The sequence below is a fragment of the Vulpes lagopus genome, chromosome 20 (assembly GCF_018345385.1).
Source record: "Vulpes lagopus strain Blue_001 chromosome 20, ASM1834538v1, whole genome shotgun sequence".
Taxonomy (NCBI): Eukaryota; Metazoa; Chordata; class Mammalia; order Carnivora; family Canidae; genus Vulpes; species Vulpes lagopus.
The window spans coordinates 1,024,238-1,036,579 of NC_054843.1; positions in this window are offsets into that span (position 1 = coordinate 1,024,238).

Below are 12,342 nucleotides of genomic sequence, written 5' to 3' on the forward strand. Positions count from 1 at the left end.
CCCCATTCAAGCACTTTCTCTCCCTCTCTCTCTCTCTCTCAAATAAATAAATAAATAAATAATCTCTTTTTTTTTTTTTAAAGGAAAGGAATTGTTGTGGAATAAAAATAATATTTTTGGGGGCAGCCCGGGTGGCTCAGCGGTTCAGCGCCTGCCTTCAGCCCAGGGTGTGATCCTGGGGTCCTGGGATCGAGTCCCACATCGGGCTCCCTGCATGGAGCCTGCTTCTCCCTCTGCCTGTGTCTCTGCCTCTCTCTCTGTGTGTGTCTCTCATGAATAAATAAATAAAATCTTAAAATATATATATGTATATGTATATATATATTTCAAAAGGCGGCCTCTTGAGTGGTTGGTTTGCAGAGAGCACCTCCCCCCACCCCCCGCTGATGTCGGGACGTGCTCACACCTGCTGGTCTTCACAGAGAGTGGAGCCACAGGATCCCCAGGGATATGGGGGCTGAGGCCCCACGTGGGGTCTCCCCCCATGGGGGGAACAGTGGGGGGAGGGGGAAGGCTGTGCCCCGGCACAGGAGGGCGGAGCCAGCAGGCAGCCAGGTGGAGAGGCCACACCCGCCACGCCGCCCTTGTGCCAGGGGTCAGTGCGTCGCAGCTGTGACCTCACCTGCTCCCCCCACTGATGAGGCCCCCCGAACACCCGCCCCGGGCCCCAACATCACACCCCGCAGCTGGCGGCCTTCCTGCCTGACCACAAGGCCCCGGGGCCACGCCCCAAAGGCCAAGCCAGTTACCTGTGCCACGGTCCAGAGGCCACACACGAGCAGGTCCAGACTCAGGGCCACCACCCAAGCCCCCACTGGGCCCAGCAGTTCATGGGCTGCACCGGAGTGGCCTCGGAGGCCCAGGAGGAGCCCTTAACTCACCTGATGACTGGGCTCCAGCTCCCCACTGGTCAGACACCCCCAGGGTTCCTTAAAGACCCAGCCCCCTTCCCAGAGCCCTGACCCACGATTTTGGCATGGGGTGGGGGGCAGGAGGCCGTGTGGACTCCCACTGGGAGGTGGAGGCCCATGTGGCTACCGCCTTCCCTCCCTGCACGGAGGCTCCCCCATGCGCCTCTCTGTCACGTCCACTGTGATGGGCTCAGGTCCAGCTGCCCACCACCCGCATGCAAGCCTGACTGGCCAGTGCCCCACTGTCCCTGCGCCTCCCACCCGGGACCCCAACCCCCAGAGGCTGGTTCCTCCCGGCCGAGCCCCAGCGCAGGGCTCTCCACCACATGTCCCCGCGAGCCACCCCGCTCCCGCGTCTACACCTCCCGTCACCTCATGTGCCTGACAGCCCATCTCACGCAGCCCTGCCCTGGTCCCAGGCAGGCGGTCAGTGCGGGGCCCCCCATGCCTCCCGGGACCCCAGGTTGTTCCCTCGCAGGTGAGACCCCAGCCTGGAACCACGGCTCCAGGGTGGAGACACCAGCTGGTGGTTCACAGACATATTTTACAAAGGATTCCTATCTCCGCCAATTAGCGAATCAATTCCACATGGAGTCAAAAGTGTGACATTTTTGTGATAGTGGTAGTTGTCGCAGGGTGTTGGATTGGACATTTGTGCCGTGGCCCCGGGGACACCATCCCCGGGGGGGGGATGGGCTGGTGCTGAGCGAATCCAAGCGAATCCAGCGCAGGCTGCGCCTGCGTGGTCTCCTTGCAGGAGTCTTCCCGGTGGAGGTGAGAACAGGCTGCTGGACCCACCCCCACCCGGTCCCTGTGTCCCTGGATCGGGGGCGAGGGCTCCGCGGCGGGCTCCTCGGACATGACCCGGGCTGAGATTCATGCCCCGGCCCTTGGGGCGGCCACCACCCAAGAGGAGTCTATGAATCGGTGGGACCTTGCAGGCAACCTGACAGGGGATCCCTCGGGCGGTGTCCTGGGGACCTGGCCTGAGTCTCCGCAGGAGACTCCGGGGGAATCTGAGGCCAAGGAGACTGTCTACACTGCCAGCGTATGCAGGCCTGTCCCCTAGGCCGGATGTGGCTCCCCGGGGACAGATGGCATGAAACGAGCATCTTGAATTAATCACAGGACTAACAGTGACAGCAAGTTCCAGATCCTGGCCCTAGTTTTCAAACGGCAACATGAGAAAAGTGCTCCTCCCGGACACTGGGGAGCGTGGAGCGTAAACACAAAGATGCTTTCTGACGACACCCACGGGTCCCGTGTACCTGACGCGTGGCGGAAATAGACTGTCGGTGAACCCTCTTTGTGCTAGAAAACGTGTTTCTAAGCTTAAGGCCAGAGAGGAAACCAAGAACTCAGACATGTGACTTGGTACAAAGTGTCACTACACCAAAATTTGCTATAAATGGAATTTGTAGACGAATCTGTTTAAACGCTCACATTGGATTTTAATTATAACATCCGGGCCGCGAATCCAATCAACATTGCTAGGCATGCAAGGGCCTTGTTTTTAATTTTTAAAAAGTGGGGAACTGTGAAAACAGAATCGCAAGATGTAGAAAAGCAAGTGCTCTCACAGATTGCTGAGAAAGGCTCTCCCCCCCGAAAGACGGGGGCGCGGGGACACGCGACGCCCTCGGGACACGGTAGTATGTGCAAGGAGCAGGCCGTCAGTGGGTGTGCTCGGCACAGGGACATACAGTACTGGGTGCAGGCACACACAGGCATGGGCACACACGTGCACACGTGTGCATACAGATGCAAGCATGTACATGTGCACACACATGTACATGTACACATGTGTACCCACAAGCATGTGTGTACAGGCACGTGCATTTATACACGTGTGCACATGGACACATGCTCATGTACAGACACATGCATGTACATGCGCACTTGTGCTCACATGTACTCACATGCATGCACCTACCTGCACATGCACATGTGCACACATATAAACACGTAGACATGCGTACCCACACGGGTGCAGATGCACACGCACGCACACACATCCCCTCGCAGACAAGGCTGGAAAGATGCACCCAAACTGTCCCCACCGTGTCTGGGGTGAGCATTGTCTATGGTTTTGATTTTCTATGTTTTGCTTATCGGAGTTTTCTAAAATGAATATGTATTCTGTGATCAAAATACCTGAATAGGGGATCCCTAGGTGGCGCAGCGGTTTGGCGCCTGCCTTTGGCCCAGGGCATGATCCTGGAGACCCGGGATCGAATCCCATGTCGGGCTCCCAGTGCATGGAGCCTGCTTCTCCCTCTGCCTGTGTCTCTGCCTCTCTCTCTCTCTCTCTCTCTCTCTCTCTCTCTCTATGACTATCATAAATAAAAAAAAAACAAAAAAACAAAATACCTGAATAATATTTTTCAAAAATAAAAAGGAAGAAAAGAAAGCGGAAGATCATATAACAGGGCACCCTCAACCTCTCAAATGTCTATCGAAAACACAATCATGGTAAACTTTGGTGCTCTCGCCAAGAAAGTCCACAACTTCAAGCGTCCCGTGCGGGGTTTTCAATCTCCAGCCACGGCGCCCTGCCCAACAGTCCTCCCTGACCTGGGACGCGGCGCTCGGTGAGAAGGCGCGGGGCGGGGGTGTCGGGCACAAGTGTATACGGCACACGGCTCGGGACGCCCACGTCCACGGAGCCTGCTGTGAGCTGCTGACGGCCGAGACCCAGAGAAGTGAGTGTAAGGCTTTAACTGTGAGTGTGTGTAAGCAGCACCCTCGTGTTCACGCACACGTACTTGGTAAAGATGCAGGAATCCGACCACAGCTATGCTCTTTCCTAAGCACTACACCTCCCGTCCTCACGGGGTACAGAGCGTCCACCTCCCGTCCTCACGGGGTACAGAGCGTCCACCTCCCGTCCTCACGGGGGTACAGAGCGTCCACCTCCCGCCCTCACGGGGGTACAGAGCCTCCACCTCCCGTCCTCACGGGGTACAGAGCGTCCACCTCCCGTCCTCACGGGGTACAGAGCGTCCACCTCCCGTCCTCACCGGGGTACAGAGCGTCCACCTCCCGCCCTCACGGGGGTACAGAGCGTCCACCTCCCGTCCTCACGGGGGTACAGAGCCTCCACCTCCCGTCCTCATGGGGTACAGAGCCTCCACCTCCCGTCCTCACGGGGTACAGAGCGTCCACCTCCCGTCCTCACGGGGGTACAGAGCCTCCACCTCCCGTCCTCACGGGGTACAGAGCGTCCACCTCCCGCCCTCACGGGGGTACAGAGCGTCCACCTCCCGTCCTCACGGGGGTACAGAGCGTCCACCTCCCGTCCTCACGGGGTACAGAGCCTCCACCTCCCGTCCTCACGGGGGTACAGAGCCTCCACCTCCCGTCCTCACGGGGTACAGAGCGTCCACCTCCCGTCCTCACGGGGTACAGAGCCTCCACCTCCCGCCCTCACGGGGGTACAGAGCCTCCACCTCCCGTCCTCACGGGGTACAGAGCGTCCACCTCCCGTCCTCACGGGGGTACAGAGCCTCCACCTCCCGTCCTCACGGGGTACAGAGCCTCCACCTCCCGTCCTCACGGGGTACAGAGCGTCCACCTCCCGTCCTCACGGGGGTACAGAGCCTCCACCTCCCGTCCTCACAGGGTACAGAGCCTCCACCTCCCGTCCTCACGGGGTACAGAGCGTCCACCTCCCGCCCTCACGGGGGTACAGAGCGTCCACCTCCCGCCCTCACGGGGGTACAGAGCCTCCACCTCCCGTCCTCACGGGGTACAGAGCGTCCACCTCCCGTCCTCACGGGGGTACAGAGCATCCACCTCCCGTCCTCACGGGGGTACAGAGCGTCCACCTCCCGTCCTCACGGGGTACAGAGCCTCCACCTGTCTGAAATCCCAGCAGTGATGAGTCAGTCATCAAACATGACTAATAACCCAGCACACACCCCATAGGACAGGCCCTCCCCCCACCCCCCGTCTTGCTTCATGACGCCGACTTGGCCAGCCTGGGGGGCTCTGGGGTGACACATGGCTTTGGACAGGCACTGCCCCCTGGCTGCTGGGCCACTGCCACAGCCTCCCCGATGCAGACAACGTGGGGTCTTGGCAGGAGCTCAGGGATGCCCAAAACAGTGAGGAAGGAAGCACTAGAGATTTGGGCCTCCCGGGCCTAGACGCCCCAGGGGGACCTCTGTGTGCCCCTTCATGCCAGCATCTGTGGGGTGCACCTGTTACTTCGCACCTGCCTCCTGAGAACACCCTGCGGGAGGCACCATGGCCTCCTCCTCATGGGATGAGAAGCACTGGGGCCCCGAGAAGTTGGGTGGCATTGCCATCACCGCGATGGGCAGAGCCAGAGTCACGTGGCGCGTGGCTCCGCTCCCGGGCATGCCCACGGCCCCATGCCTTGCTGCCCACTGTGCCACCCTCTCCGCGCCTGTTCTGCGCGCTCGGGGAGCCGGCCGGAGCGACCGCAGACACCAGCTGGCCTCCCCCTCGTCTGCGGGTCAGTCCCGGGGACACGAGCTGGTTCAGGGTAAGCTTCAGGCTTCCCGGAACGTCAGGAAAAGCCATCCAGCCTCCAGCCTCCGCACAGCGGACGCTGATGGATTCCCCACTCGCCTCTGCGCCGAGGAGTTCACATCTGGCCCTGGCCAGCAGGCCCCGCTCCGTCCGCCCATGTCCGATTAGGGCGATAACTGTGTCCCTCAAGACCGGCCACAGCGGCCCGTCCACGCTCCAGGGTGTGAGGCCAGCATTCAGGGACAGTCCCTGGGGTCACATCTCGGCACCGGGTGAGGCTCGGGGACGCGGTTCCCTGCCAAGGCTGAGGCGCTTCCTCTGAGTGGGAGGGTGGTGGCTCCAGCACGTATTTGGGACAAAAGCACCTAGAAACACATCCTCAGTCTGTCTGGTGGTTTGCACGGCTGTTGTGAGGCTGAACTTTAAAGCCTCCAGTATCTCCAAGTAAATATTTTACCAGCTGCTGAGCTTCATTAGCATTCCCGGGGAAATCCCAGATCCCCACGTCTCCCCCCACCGCCCACCAGGTCCTGCTGCATCCCCTCCCCGGACAGCGCAGGTACACCTGCTGGCAGGACGGGAGCCGGCCTGCCCCTGCCCCTGCCCCACGCGGGGTCACAGTGCCGGGGCCCCTGAGAGAGAAGCCAGGCTCCTCCGGGCTGAGCTGGCGCTGTGGGCCCCGGTGCTTGGCCGACACCGCGACTCAGAACGTGGGCGCCGGCCCTGGGCAGCACTCACCACGCGTCCTGACCGCACAGAGGCCACTCTGGGCCAGCAGGTCCCCGGTGCGTGGCAGCCCCATCCCCAGGGGCCCACAGGCAGCCAGGGAGCAGGGCGCCATCCCTCCAGCCCCATCTCCTTCACCACGTGGGGCCTGCTGGCTCCGTCCAAGCTCCGGGCGTCGGCGAGGGCAGCAAGGGGAGCTTATTCCTGCAGAAGCTGAACTCGCCTAAACCTGGATGAGGGGCAGGATCAGGACCCAACAAGGGAAAAACATAGCTGAGGTCAGCGTCTGCCCCGGAGGCTAGGCGTGGGGATCCACGTGGCAGGCAAGCCCGGAGGGCCCAGTGCGGGAGCCGAGACAAGGGTCCCTGGGTGCTGTGAGGGGCAAGGAGCTTTGCACTGGGCGCACTGGAGGTGGCCATGGGGAAGGAGAACCTGTCCCCCAAATCCAATAAAATGGCAGAAATGAATGCATTTGGGGGGTGGGTGAACTCACAGGAGATGGAAACCACAGAGGTGGCCGCTGGCCGTCCGGGGGTTGGGGTGGGGTCAGGGGCAAGGCTGGAGAGCAGAGGGGAGGACAGGGAACCTGCCCACTGTGGAGGGCAGGGGAGGCGCCTTCTTGCCATTGGCCAGGCCCTGGGCGAGGTGCTTGCTACGGGGCCACCAGCAAGGACCGCTCAGCAAATGAGCCAGCAAGCGGCCAAAGGAACGGGACCCGAGGAGGGTGTCGGGGTGCTTGGGACGGGGCAGGGGTGCAGCGGCCCCAGGACGGCCCTGTCCTGAGATTCTCTAGGGGCACCCGCTGCAAGACTGGGGTCGGCATTCAGGGCCTGAGGCTGGAGGGGGGATGAGCAGGCGGGAGGAGGTGAGGGGAGGAGGTGAGGGCTGCGGCCTGTGGGATAGGGCCTGACAGACAGGGAAGGGCCGGCAGGAGGGGCTGGCGGCGGAGCCTCCAGGGGAGGATTAGAGGCCTGGGGTGGGGCAGATTCCAGGCCCGGAAGGTTCCCAGGGCACTGACCACCCCCTCACTGCCCTGGCTTTCAAGGGGGTTTTTCGGAGGTTCTCATGCCCCAGGCTCTCCCAGTTCCGAGAGATGAGGATAGGAAGTTGTGGTTTGCAGTGCGCCTTCCCCGCTATGTGGTGGACATTCCTTCCCTGCGGCCTTCATGGGATTATTCCCAAAGGGCTCCAGGGATTTGGAGGGACGGGCCAGCTGCGGAAACTCTCCCCCAGATCCCGTCTGTCCTCGTTCTGAGGGTCTGTGGGCTCCTAGGAAAGTTAGCGGGCGGCGACGGAGTTAGTAGAGAGCCTGGAGCTAGACTTCTGATGAGTCGGGGTCCGCACCTCGACCTCCAGAAACTTCGTATGTTCAGAAAAACGTGCGCCTTTCTCAACTGTCCGGTCGGGTCTCCGCATGGGGGTCGGCGCTAGAGACGGAGATACGGAGGATGAGAGCATGGAGGGGGGACCCCAGACTTCTTTGTCTCCCCCACGCTGGCTGTTGGCCAACACGTGGAGGCGGGTGCCCCCCTCCGAGGGGTCTGAGGAGGCTCGGAAGAGTGACCGCACATGCGCACCAGCCAGCTGGGCACTGGGCAAGCCTCCCCTGCACACGCTAGCTTCACTCGCTGTGTATCCTGTATTCGACATTGGACACAAACTCCGTTTTTTTTTTAAGATTCTATATATATATATTCATGAGAGACACGGAGAGAGAGGCAGAGACACAGGCAGAGGGAGAAGCAGGCTCCATGCAGGGAGCCCCATACGGGACCCCGGGGTCATGACCTGAGCCCAAGGCAGAGGCTCCACCACTGAGCCACCCAGGCGTCCCTCAAACCCCATCTGATTGTGAGATCTCCCCAGCATCCCATCCATGTGCTCAGGTGCTATTTTGGGCTCTGATTTTAAGCCCCTTTGGAAGTCTTTGCCTAGATGTGACTATGTGGTGTGGGAGGTCCCTACTGAGATGTGCTAGGATTACAGCCCCACCTCCTTCCACAGAGCCTGCCCCCCAGCTCTGCATGCAGCTCCGTATCCCCTTCCCGCAGGAAACAGGCCCTATCGTGGGGTCTGTAAACCCCATCGGCCTCAGGCTCTCCGCCCGCAGGCCCCACTGCCATTCCCGGAGACCTCGTTCAGCACCCAGCGAATGAGACGTTCGCAGATTTTGAGCTGGTGTTAGTAGATGTAACACTGTCATGTGCCTCCCGTGATAAGCACCTTCCCCAGCACGTTCCCATCAGTTAATTAAACCCAGAGAAGGGGACATTTCTCGGAATTGCAAGTGGGGCCTGCTTGAAAACGCACCCGTGTCATCATCCTGGGATGTTCAGTGACTCTGTGCCGACGTTCTGTTTCCTCTGTGCCATCAGACACCTTCTCGACCGGAGCTGGAAGACCAGGTTCTGAGCTAATCCCTGGGATATAGGTAACGTGGATAAATGTCGAGAACCCAAGTGACTCAGGAATTGGCACGATTTTGCTTTCAGGTTCTGCAGGGCAGGGCGGGTGCTCATCTGAGAGGCCACAGGGCACACTGCTGCCTGCGGCGCACAGTCCCGGCCCGGCCCGGCCCTGCCACCTGCCGGGTCTCCGGGTCTCCTGCCAGGGAAGGGGGCAGGGGGCCGCACAGGGGGCACATGCTATCACTCCAAAACAAGGGGGGAAAGGAAGAAAGAGAATGGGGGAGCTTTTTAAATCACAAAACCATCACGCTCCAGTTCATAGCACCACATTCTAAAAGCTAGATTACACGGATGATTTTCTTGGGAAATACATTTTCCACGTACAATGTGACTCAGGCAGAAATAGGAAATCTGGGCAGCCCGTGTGGCTCAGCAGTTTAGCGCCGCCTTCGGCCCAGGGCATGATTCTGGGGTCCCGGGATCGAGTCCCGCATCGGGCTCCCTGCATGGAGCCTGCTTCTCCCTCTGCCTGTGTCTCTGCCTCTCTCGCTCGCTGTATGCCTCTCATTAATAAATAAATAAAATCTTAAAAAAAAAAAAAAGGAAATCTAATTAGTCCGAGGGCCGGGGGCAGGAACAAAATAGCGCAAGACTTGTCCTTAAAGGAGCCCCCGGCTCAGGCAGCTTCCCTGTGAATCCAGAAAAGTGAAAGAACAATCCATGCTTAGGAACATGGGCTGCAGATTCCGGTTCTGCCGTAGTACCGTATCCACCCAAGGAACCGAAATCACAGGTTGGTTTGTAAGTTAGAGACTCAGCTCACGTGAAGCAGATACAATGTTGAAACAGATACAATGTTGCACCGTAAGAGCCGATTCACCTGAACTGTTACCCAGAGTTCCTTGCTCCGAAGCACAGGGAGACAAAAGCATCTCCACTCAGGCCATATAATCAGCCAAAACCCAGGGGTGGGGACCTCACACACACACGTTATCATATCAGGGACACAAGGTCTACAAGGAGCGCACGACCTCCCCACACGGAGGCTCCAACAAGCAGAACCCGGCACGTCAGGAGCAAGGACCGGTGGTCTCAGGAGCGCCGCGTGAGTCACCATCGCAACATCCGCTAGTCCCCTGCCTTACATTAAGAGATCCAAGCGGCGAATCTCCGGTCATCTCAAAGGACAGTCGGTTCCCCAAAAAAGCAGGCGGGTGAAACTGAATACCCACTGAATTTTGAGCGAGCGCGTGCAGCCACGAGATCTTTAGGAAGCAGAGAAGAGTGGGAGAAATCCCCAACCCTAACACTCGTTGAACTAATACAAGGGGGGGGGTCAGCAAACTTGTGGGGAAGGTCACGGAGCAAGTCTTTTAGGGTTCTCAAGCCAGCTGGCCTCTGTCCCAAGCACTTGACGCCCCTGCTGTGGCATGAAAGCACCCATTACGCCGCCGTATGTAAATGGGCAGGCCTGGCCGTCTGCCAGGAGAACTTTATTTAGGAAAAGAGGCAACGTGGGCTGGATTTGACCCCTGAGCCACAGTCTGCAGACCCCGCGCCGGGGACCATTCACAGGACGGTCCCAAACCAGAGAAAGGGGCGCTTGGGTGGCACAGCTCAGGGTCATGGGGTCAAGCCCCCTGTCAGGCTCTGCACTCACTCAATGTGCACTCTGCTTCTCCCCCTCCCTCTGCTCCTCCCCCCACGTGTGCTCTCTCCCTCCCTAGCTCTAAAATAAATAAATAAATAAATAAATAAATAAATAAATAAATAATAAATCTTTAAAATAACAAAAAGAAACAAAAGACGCCTGATTTTTATATCTGACTCCTAACAGCTGTAAGAATACAAGAAAACAGATACGATTTTCAAATACTCAGGGCAGAGATAAACCACGATCATTTGCACAAGGACAGGACTCTTTGAACTAGGGAAATGCAAACTGGCAACGCAATGGCAAACCGTTAGCATTACAAGCGGCCAATTTTAAAAGGTCAATATACCAAACTAACGGTATTCATCAAAGCAGCAACATATAATCCTAACGTTTCATTTATAAAGTGCGCCGTGTGTGATGGCAACAAAACCCAGGAGCGGCGGGAGGACGAGCCGAGCTGACGTAGTTGGGGGGAGAGACCCGCTCCCAGGAAGACTCTCGCCAGGATGGGTCTGGAAGCACCGCTGCTGAACTTCATGTGCAAGGGCAGCTGGCAGGTGCGTTTTAGGGGACGCGGTGCCGTAAAGCCGCCCTAATCACACACCATGGCCCAGGGCCGACACTGACAAGTAGGTCTGCGGGGTCAGGACCCGAAGGCCAGAGACAGAATCACACATTTGTGGGAATTTTACAAACGATGACGCTTGCATCTCACACCCCGGAGGACCAGTGAGTGACGCGGTGTCTGCGGCCGTGCCTCTGAGCTGGGGGAAGTCACCCCGCTCTGCCTTCCACGGAGCCCAGCGAGGCGTGGGCGGCTCCCACCTTGGTTGTGTGTTTGCCTCTTTGTTGAGTGAGAGGAGCCTGGACCTTCTGAAAGGGGCGGAGGAGGCGCTGGGAGCGGACACACCACTTGGCTGAGGAGGGAAGCCCACGGGAGGGGACGCACTGAGGGTACGGGCTGGTCACCATGGTCAGAGGACAGCATTGGCCACGCCGCCCAGGTGAGGAGGGCACCCAGGGAAGCAGCCGACACTTGCCCGAGTCCGTGGCCATCTGGGGGCTGAGGGACTGCACGTTAGGCCGAGGGAGGAGGAGATAGAGACCCCCCCAAGTTCTCACGGGCTGGATCTGATCGCAGCCCCCCATGTCCACTCTCCGGCTGGAAGATCCCATGGCCAGATCCAGACCCCAAACCAAGAGGGCAGGGGGGGTCATTGTCCCTCGGCTCGGTGGGTGGGGTCTCCCCGCAAGCAGCACAAATTCCTGTTGTGCACTTCATTCCGCGGAGGAGCCCCCAGACCCCCACCATCTGTTTGTGTTTCCGTTGACGCTATCATCTGAGAAGGGCCAAGACCAGCCCTTGAGACAGGCCTCCCAAACATAAATAAGCAGCCTGTTTCAGTAAAACAAATTACGCACTTTTTGACATTTGCCAGTGTTTTGATTCCAGAAAGGCTGTGGGCAGTTCCCACAGTCCCGGCCCCCCACCCGTGGCCCCGGCCCCACCTCCCGCCCCCGCTCCCATTCACGCATCTCCCCACAGCCCCCCGGGACCCGAGAGCCCCCCCCCACAGCAGATGTTTGCCAGACTCTGATGTTGGAAAAGCCACCCTCAGCAGAAAACTCACCCTTGAGGGCACAGACCGGGACCTGGAGAGCATTTTTAAAGGACTCTCTGAGTCACCTGCCTTGGAGCAGCCCAAGTTTTTTGTCTTCCTGAACCGGGGTGGCTCAGGCCCCTTACGGTGCCCTGTGTTTCGGGAGCCCACTAGGGACCCTGCTGGCCGTGTGGGAGCTGACCTTTTACTCTAAGTCTAGCTTTCTCCCCATCAGCCCGAGGGGGGAGAGGCCCTTACATCCTACGCACAGGTCAGCCCAGGGACCCCAGCACCAGGGTCTAGCATCCCCACGAGAGGCCCCATCCCAGGCCTTCCCCACCCCACATGACCTAGGCGCCAGGGTTGGGGCCCACAGGAATGCACCAGGGGGGCGGGACCAGAGTCAGGTACCCTGTGCACCCCTAGCGGAAAGGCTGTGGCTCTGCCTCAGGGGAAGGTGGCCCGCAAGGTCGGAGGGGCCTCGTAGGGCTCTCACCGTGGACCCCTGGGACACTGTGGACCAGCCCTTCTGCAGGTCCTGG